General features: G+C 33.6%; 1 long non-coding RNA gene across 5 annotated transcripts; it reads left to right on the top strand.

Moving 5' to 3' along the window:
- Nucleotides 1-3,689: 3,689 nt before the first annotated feature.
- LOC132608724 (uncharacterized) lies at nucleotides 3,690-7,873 on the top strand. 5 transcript variants are annotated; one of them, XR_009570494.1, is made up of 5 exons: nucleotides 3,695-5,313; nucleotides 6,009-6,106; nucleotides 6,215-6,312; nucleotides 6,709-6,891; nucleotides 7,369-7,870. It is a non-coding gene; the product is annotated as an uncharacterized LOC132608724 (long non-coding RNA). The 5 variants fall into 5 exon arrangements; XR_009570491.1 differs by having other exon boundaries at nucleotides 3,696-4,665; XR_009570492.1 differs by having other exon boundaries at nucleotides 3,690-5,313; nucleotides 6,009-6,312; nucleotides 7,369-7,873.
- The last annotated feature ends 285 nt before the right edge of the window (nucleotides 7,874-8,158 follow it).

The raw sequence follows: 8,158 nt of genomic DNA, 5'->3' as shown, positions 1-8,158 counted from the left end.
ATTCTTCCAGACCAGAAGAAATCGGTCCTTTTGAGGAAATCTGACCAAATCACGTGGATGGGCTACAAGCTCGTCCAAAACCCCTCCAACGTTCGAATTTCAAAACAAGTTTGACTAGATTTCGGAACTTTAAGTTTCAACATTTTCAACATCCGGCCCAAAAACCAATAGGCGAGTGTTTTGTGACAAAGTTTTGAGTTTTTCTTCATCTGGGCTGGTTCTTCATTCTAAAAGAAAAAGAGGGTTCTGGGATACGAAAACTCCTAATCGAATCTTTCACTCAAAACCGAGTCCTGTTTCATCCGTGAATTAGCTCTAAGTAGAGTTTCCATCAAGCTCAGTATATTTTCTTTTGTTTTCAAAAACCTTCTTTTGTTTCGTGTGTTTGGGTGTTTGAGGTCTGTACTAGAAGAGATTCGAGCGTCGTTCGCGTTCGAGCGTTGATCCGAGACCCAAGGCCCCTGTTCATTGGACCTGAAGAAGGTCGGTGCAATCCCTTCTTTCCTCTTTTTGGTTTGATTTGATTTTGATGTGTGTTTGTGATTCTTTATTTGTGTGTGTAGAGTGTTTCTTTTAGTTTCGAGGGGATTCTGTGTTAATGATGGTATATTCATGAAATAGGAAATTCGTATGCTTTTGATAAATGTTGGTATTTTTCTCTAAGATTAAGGTTACTACACTATGTTAAGCATTTCATTTGAAATTATGGTTTAAGATTTGCGTCTCAGTGTTGTTCTTATAAAAACACGTCTGTAAGAAATTTCTTTTCCCCAAAAGCATTCTTCTGTATAAGATTGGTTGCTGTCCACAATAGAATTTGCATCAGTTCTGTTCTTGGTGTGTAATATTTTTTAGTTTGTTTTATGTAGAGTCCAGAGTACTAGTTAAGGTTCAGTTGTCTAATTTCAATAAGAATATGAGTTAGTCATAGCTTTGTTTTGATTTTATGTGAATGCACATATCTCTTGTGCCTGTACCGAGCTTATTTCTCTTCTCATCGAACCTGCGAAGTATGAAATAGTTACAGCTTTCAGTATTCTTTCCATCTGTTTTTTTTTTTTTTAAAAGTAATTCTATTCTGCCTCTTTTGAATATTTAAATGTTGAACGGCCCTGTTTGAGCATCCTTGTAAATGTTGAACGGCCCTGTTTGAGCATCCTTATTTAATCTACCCTTTCTTGGGCATGAAGTAATTTAGTTTCCTTTCTTAGTTTCCTCTTCTGATTAACAAGCTAGTTTGAAAATTCTTAAAACAAATGTCATATTTGAGAGGTTATTTTAACAGTAATGAACTCTGAATCTACCTGGTTAAAGTGTTTGCGTAAGTGTTTTAACTGCCCAAGTTCAGTTTTTTTTTTATATCTCAAGAATTCTACCTTCTTCCCAATGAGTATGCACTTAAGTATAAGGGTCGTTTGCAAAATGTCTCGGACAATCGAATGTTTGCTACAAAAATTGGCTTTAAAAGTTGAGATGTCCTCTTAAACGTGTGTTTTGAAGTATTTAGGTATGATTATGTTCAGAAGTTTAAGTTAGGATCGCCACTGAAGCATGATTAAAATATTGAATTTTAGCTTTAGCAGAGTATGATGTGAATTGTTTGGCTGCCATCATGGATTTTTTGGACCGTTTGTCGCTGTGTCTTTAAGTTCATAGCTGTACTTTGAAGTCAACTACTACTGCATTCTCTTTAAGTGGATGGTTCATTTGATAAATGGTTTGCCACAGTTGCTATGCTAAGTAGCTGTTGCCTTCTTGAAATATTATTGCTATCTTACTTTTTTTTTTTTTTTGTGGCTGTTCATTGCTACTGCTTGTTGCTGCAACGTTGTTTGTTGTGGCTGCTCATGATTGAGCTATTCTTTGTTTAAAAAGTGACGTCAAAAAAGCTGCTATACGCTGTTGTTCTGTTTTTTTTTTTTAATGAAAAATGAATAAATTGCTACCAAAGTCCCACTGATTTGAATAGGATACTATACTTGGGCCGAAGAGAACATTCAATTTGAGATCATGCCTTGTCCGGAAATGTTATTTCTCTTATATGTTAAGTGCTATTATTAATTGCTTGAATTCCATTTGAGCCTGAATTCATGTCGCATTAATTGAATTTTCCGTGTTAATGAGTCTGGTATTTAGTTTAAATAATAGCTTAGCCACAGTTGGATGCTAATCTTTATCTTTTCTTTTCATGTACACTTCGGAGCGAAATGGAGTCTCCACAAAGACTCGTTATCCGAACAGTCTCACTTTGAGATTCTGCGGCATTTGGACCTTGCATGAACATTCCCATTCTTACGATATTCATTTGGACAGAAAACAAAGAGAGTGGTTAGCCAAAATGGCGAACCATTGTTTACTCTTCTATGTGAGCCAAATATGGCTTTGGTCCGCTCATTCTTATTCTCCGATACTTGTTTATATGTTTGGTGTGACTAACATTTTATTTAGTTGTGCGACTTTGATAAATATTTAACTGCTTACTTTAACCGAGCTTATTTTATATTAGGATGCTTTAATCGGCAAATTTAGGTCTGAAATCGAGTGAGGTTTAATTGTCCCTCGTGGGTGGGGCACTTTTTAGTTAGAAAGAAGATTAAAACATACCCAGATTTCTATGAATGACCTGTACATGCACATATTTATACGACGGGCCTATAGTGTAGGAATGTTGGAATATTGGGTGAATGAATTAACAAACCCTTTAAAGTACTAAAAGATAATCTATATACAAAGATCTGATCGGAAAGAAAGCATGGTAGAATATTTATGAGGTTATTTTTTTATTTTATCTACATTATCTGGTCATTCAATATATTTTCTAAGCTGTCAAAATTAATTGAGTTGTTTCCAAATATTTACAAAACATCGTACGTTCCCGCACCTTTTTTTAGTTTACTTATCACTAAAAAATTTTATGCAAAAATATTATCCTTTCTATAAATCTTATTTTAAAATAGCATATTTGTATTTTCACTATAGCTTTAGGAACACTCACAAGGATATTTTCTTGAATGTTGTAAAATATTATGTCTACAATTTAGCCTAATTAACCTTAAGTTTGGTCGATAAATCATTGTTAATGGATCTTAGAGGATGTCTAGTACCTTCCCTCTAGATTAGTTGAATTTTTATTCAAATTTTGATTTCGTAGACTTTAAAATAAAATTAACTTTAGATAATTACTTTAATTAAACTTAGGTGTCCTAATTCACCATAAATAATTAGGTGACGACTGTTTAACTTTAATGAATCCCGGAATTATCGGGATGTTGTAAACTATTTTGACTCCGGTTAAAATAGGGCATAACATGCCCCATAAGGCATAACTTTTCCTTAAGGTATAACTAAAAATTTGCCTTATAAGACAAAGTTTATGTCTTAAGGAAAAGTTATGCCCTATGGGGCATTCTTTAGTTATGCCTTAACTAAAAGTCTGCCCCATAAGACATAACTAGGAAAAAACTTTTAGTTAATATTTAACTAAAAGTTTGCCATAAGTATGCCGGATCCGACATACACTTGTTAAGGAATAACCAAAGTTATGCCGGACCCGGCATACTTATGCCAAGTCTGCTCATAAGGCATGAGGATGCCTGGTCCGACATAACTTTGGTTATTCCTTAATAAGTGTATGTTGGATCCGGTATACACGCGACCCAAACCTTGTTTTCCGATTTTTTTTTTTAATTTATGCTTAAGCGGGGGATCAAATTCAGAACCTCATATTTTCTGCGTGAACGCTCAGAGTTGCAATGTGAAGGGCAAAAATTAAAAACCAGCAATATGGGGGTAAAATTTAAAGATCACAAAAATGAGGGGCAAAATTTAAAGACCATCTCAAAAGGAGGGCAATCTGCGCAAAAAAATGTATTATTATACTAGGAGTATCTAAGAAGAGTGAACACAGAGATTTTGTAACAAATGCAGAATTCTTTTCTGAAAATATGGGCCCAACTAAAGCTTTCATTGCACATCTATTAAATTTTTTGTTTTGATAATTGGAAGTTTGGAACCAGTGGCACGTGATATTTAATAACAGTGTCTAATTAGTGTATATTTATAGATTTCATCCTGTCATCAACTCTTCGAACACATGATTGTACGTAAATGAATCCAAATATTTAGGTTTAGTCTATTTCTATATACTTTTAAACAAATGTAATAATCTCTTAATTTGTGGCATCATATATTTAAATATTAATCAGTGAATTAAAGTGAAAATTTAAAACTCCAGTCTTAAAATTCCTAGAAGCTCAAAGCTCACAAAAGAAATTTGTGATATGTAAATGATTGTCATCTATCTATTATTAAAAGCCAAGCCACAATAAGCCAAGTGGCATAATGAGAGAAAGCCACATGAAACTAATTAACTATAATTAATTCAGCCATGTGTCATCATCAGAAAAACCACTTGTAACTTTTAAATAAAAAAATAATAAATATATTTATATTTTTTAAGATTTTATTTATTTATTTAAACCTATTCTGCTTACCACAAAAGGAGAAATAAACATAAACAATAACAAAAGCAAAAACAATAACAAAAACTCTCATATATGGGAGTTTAAACGGTACATCATGTTACATGTCTTTTGTAACCGACACTTAATTTCTCAATTCAAGGTTTCTTCTTCGACTGAACATTTGAACCTTCTTCTCCACCAGGTTTTTTCCTTTCTTATGTCTCCCAATGGCTGCAAACGTATAATTTCTTACTCTCCTTCTAATCATATATAGATATGTGCTTATTTACGGGTTTGTGTCTATCTGAACGGATGAAGTGAAAAGCAAAGGCTAGAAGATCAAATCAGATTTCAATTTTAGTCTGTCGAGGTTTCAATTTTTGTTTCTTTCTTTGTTGTAACCAGTTTGATGTTCATTTGTTAGCAGTCCATTCTGCTATATTTCTGAACAACATGTAAGTATCTGTAGCTATGTTGTTATAGTTTTCTGTTAAATTAGGCTTCAGATGCTAAAATTAAGCAATGGTCACAAGGAAAGAAATATTCGCTCATGCCTCTCAACCTTACAATAACTAAGAGTGATGATAATTGGAAATTTTATAGAATTTGTTTCTGTTGTTATATTTGTGGAATGCAAAAGGATCGGCAGGATGGCTAATTCTTAAAACATAATCATACTTAAATAGTTTTTGTTGCCCGAGAGCGGATGGAAGCCTATAGCCTTAGTGGATTTAATTGAAGAAAAATCAAGTGAAGAGAGCGTTACTCTATATACATCCAGATAAGATCCAACAAAAGGGTCTTGCTGTGGCAAGGAATAATCGCAGAAAAAGTTTTTGATATTCTGCAGGTACCTTCTAATTTTGTTAAGTAATACATGTACGTGTTTTAAAGCCAAAAGTGATTGTTCTATTCTTCATAATTCTGCTGTCGTTACTTTGGCCATGCTACTACTAAATTAACCATGTTATATGAGCCTAAATACTTTTACTTATGTTGTTGGATCATAAAAGTATTAACTTTGTTTGATGCTGGAAGCTTGGGATCATTTCACCTCACTTGGTCCTGTGTAAAATTCACATAATACGCAATGTGGTATCCAACGGCAAGACAGTTTGTTCTAATTTTGGCCTTACTATGTTTCTAATATAAGACTTTTCCCTTCATACTGAAGCCTTAAGTTTGGATTCCTTTCCTTTCTGAACCTTTGATTTTCATACTTAATCGTTGCCACTTAATGAGGTATCTATGATATGTCTCCATAAGAAATGTTAGCGCGAATGACCATTACGGGGTAGGATACTTACATTACATTGCAGACATTATGCTTAAAAGTCCTTATTACCACATTAAATGGGAGGGAGGGCATAGGCTTATATAATTGGCTGGATCAATTTTGATCTTTCTACGAATTAACTACAAGTCCAATATAGACGCGACATGAAAGTTGTCCAGAAATTTGCACTTATTTCCTATCGTCTTTGAACTGTAAAAGTTTATGACTGCCTGCATCTAATACATTGCTTTTTTTGGGGGGATTTGCAGAGAAGTTAGTCTGGAAAATTCAGTTGTTAGCTGCGGTGTGTTTTTAGCTTGCTATCAAGATAGAAGAAATTGATGCTCTATCGACTATCTATTTGCAGGTAACTGAAATTTATCACCAAGTCGTATGCTTTCTCTATTTGTTATGAGTTTTGGACCGAGACTGAGTTCCCCGCCGAATATCTTTGGAAACGCTTTGGGATTTGCAGAGAAGTTAGTCTGGAAAATTAAGTTGTTAGCTGTGGCGTGTTCTTAGCTTCCTATCAAGATAGAAGAAATTGATGCTCTATCGACTATCGATTTGCAGGTAAATGAAATTTATCATCAAGTCGTATGCTTTTTCTATTTGTTATGAGTTTTTGAATCTAGAATCTGTAAGCTAAGTAGCTAAAGATAATTGCGTTCTTCATTTTAAATAAGTGTATTTTTTGGTTATATGTACGCCCTGAATATAAGTGATGACCTATGAGGAAAGTCCATAAAGGAAACATAGAGCAACATACCCTTGAAGCCTTTTGTTGTTTGTGTGAGTTAAAGAACCACTTTTTGTAGGTTCCTTTCCATAACTTAGGTGTAATGTCCTTAACTCACTTCCTTAAGAGCACGTGAGTTAAATGTTGCTTAACAACAGTTTAAGATTGAAGCAAGGTATATTTGTTTATATGCAGAATTGATGAACAAATCTTAATTGAAATGTTTGCAGAAAAGGAAGACAAAAATATAAGCAAAATCAGCAGACTGATACTGATATGACAATATATGAAGGTGTTGGATACATTTACTATGCAGATGATCATTGTATAAGCCAGCTGTTTTCCAGTACTTTGCAAAGTTCTTTTTCACCCATTTCATGAGCTCGATCACATAATCACCCTTAATATTATTGGTAAGCACATTTACAACTTTGAGTCTTTTTTCACTTTTCTTTATATGTGGAAATTTTAATTAAATTTATTGAAGCGGAAACTCTGTGGTGCCAGGCTAGCACTCCAATCTTCCACAAGGTCAATGTACATACTCAAAATATAGTTGTGCATCCTAAAGACAGACATAAAGTTGATTGAGCTAAACATTCTTCTACATTTAATCTACTTTGATATATCCTGTTGTAGCTTAATTAACTGATTTTTCAGTCACAGGGTAATACTTTAATTTGCTAAATATCTATCTGTATTTGTAGTCAATCGCTTCATTTAAATTGTACAGTTGCAGGAAGATGGATTAACAACCAACATTTCACTTTTCATTGGTTGCTGCAAGTATGACATAGTAAATAGAATGAGTTTTATTAGTAAGGATATAACGACACTATTTAATGGAGAAATCAGATATTTATGGTGTTAAATTTTCCTATTAATTTCAGGGCATATGATCGTGCTGCGATTGAATTTAGAAGACTGGATGCAGATATCAATTTCAATGTCAGTTATTACCATGATGATCTAATGCACTTTCACAAAAATTATTTTTGGGCAATTGGTGGTGTTTTAGACTATCTACTACATACTAAGGAGCATGGATAGATGAAAGGGGGATGATCTTCTGGCGGGTATGCTTCTAATCAGAAGCTATCTTGCAGAAGCACCAGATGCATGTAAAGATAAGGTCACAGAACTCCTAGGCTATATACTTTCAATTGAAGGAGAAGATGAATTGAGTCCTTTTTATTCCATCTGTTTTTTTGCTTCCGATAATGTGTTGAGTAACTCTCAAGACCAGAGGACGTAAAATTTTAGCTTCCTCAGGTGCATTTAGAGAAGTTGGTTGCCTCATTGCTTTGATTGGACAAAACAGTTATACATCTGAGGATCATTGTTCTATATTCTTGGCTTGCAATACAATTTCGAATCTTCTTCTAAAACGGGAACAAATTAAATTAAATTTTGAATCTTCTTCTTAGGGCTTGCCACAGGCTTGAACTACACAGATCATTAATCTTTGACCTAAAGTATAGTCTACAAAATTAATATTCAGTACTTGTGTACACAAGAATAGAGAAAGAATAGAGAAAGCAAAGATTGATTATATTTCATGACAGATCATTTAATGTATTTATTTCTTATAAGAATCGATCTTTATGCTATTCATGAATATTAAGCATCATCTGTAATAGGACTGATCCAGAAAAATGAAGATATAAAATCTGCAATATG

The sequence above is a fragment of the Lycium barbarum genome, chromosome 9 (genome assembly GCF_019175385.1).
Source record: "Lycium barbarum isolate Lr01 chromosome 9, ASM1917538v2, whole genome shotgun sequence".
Classification (NCBI taxonomy): Eukaryota; Viridiplantae; Streptophyta; class Magnoliopsida; order Solanales; family Solanaceae; genus Lycium; species Lycium barbarum.
This window is presented reverse-complemented; position numbering and strand designations above follow the sequence as displayed.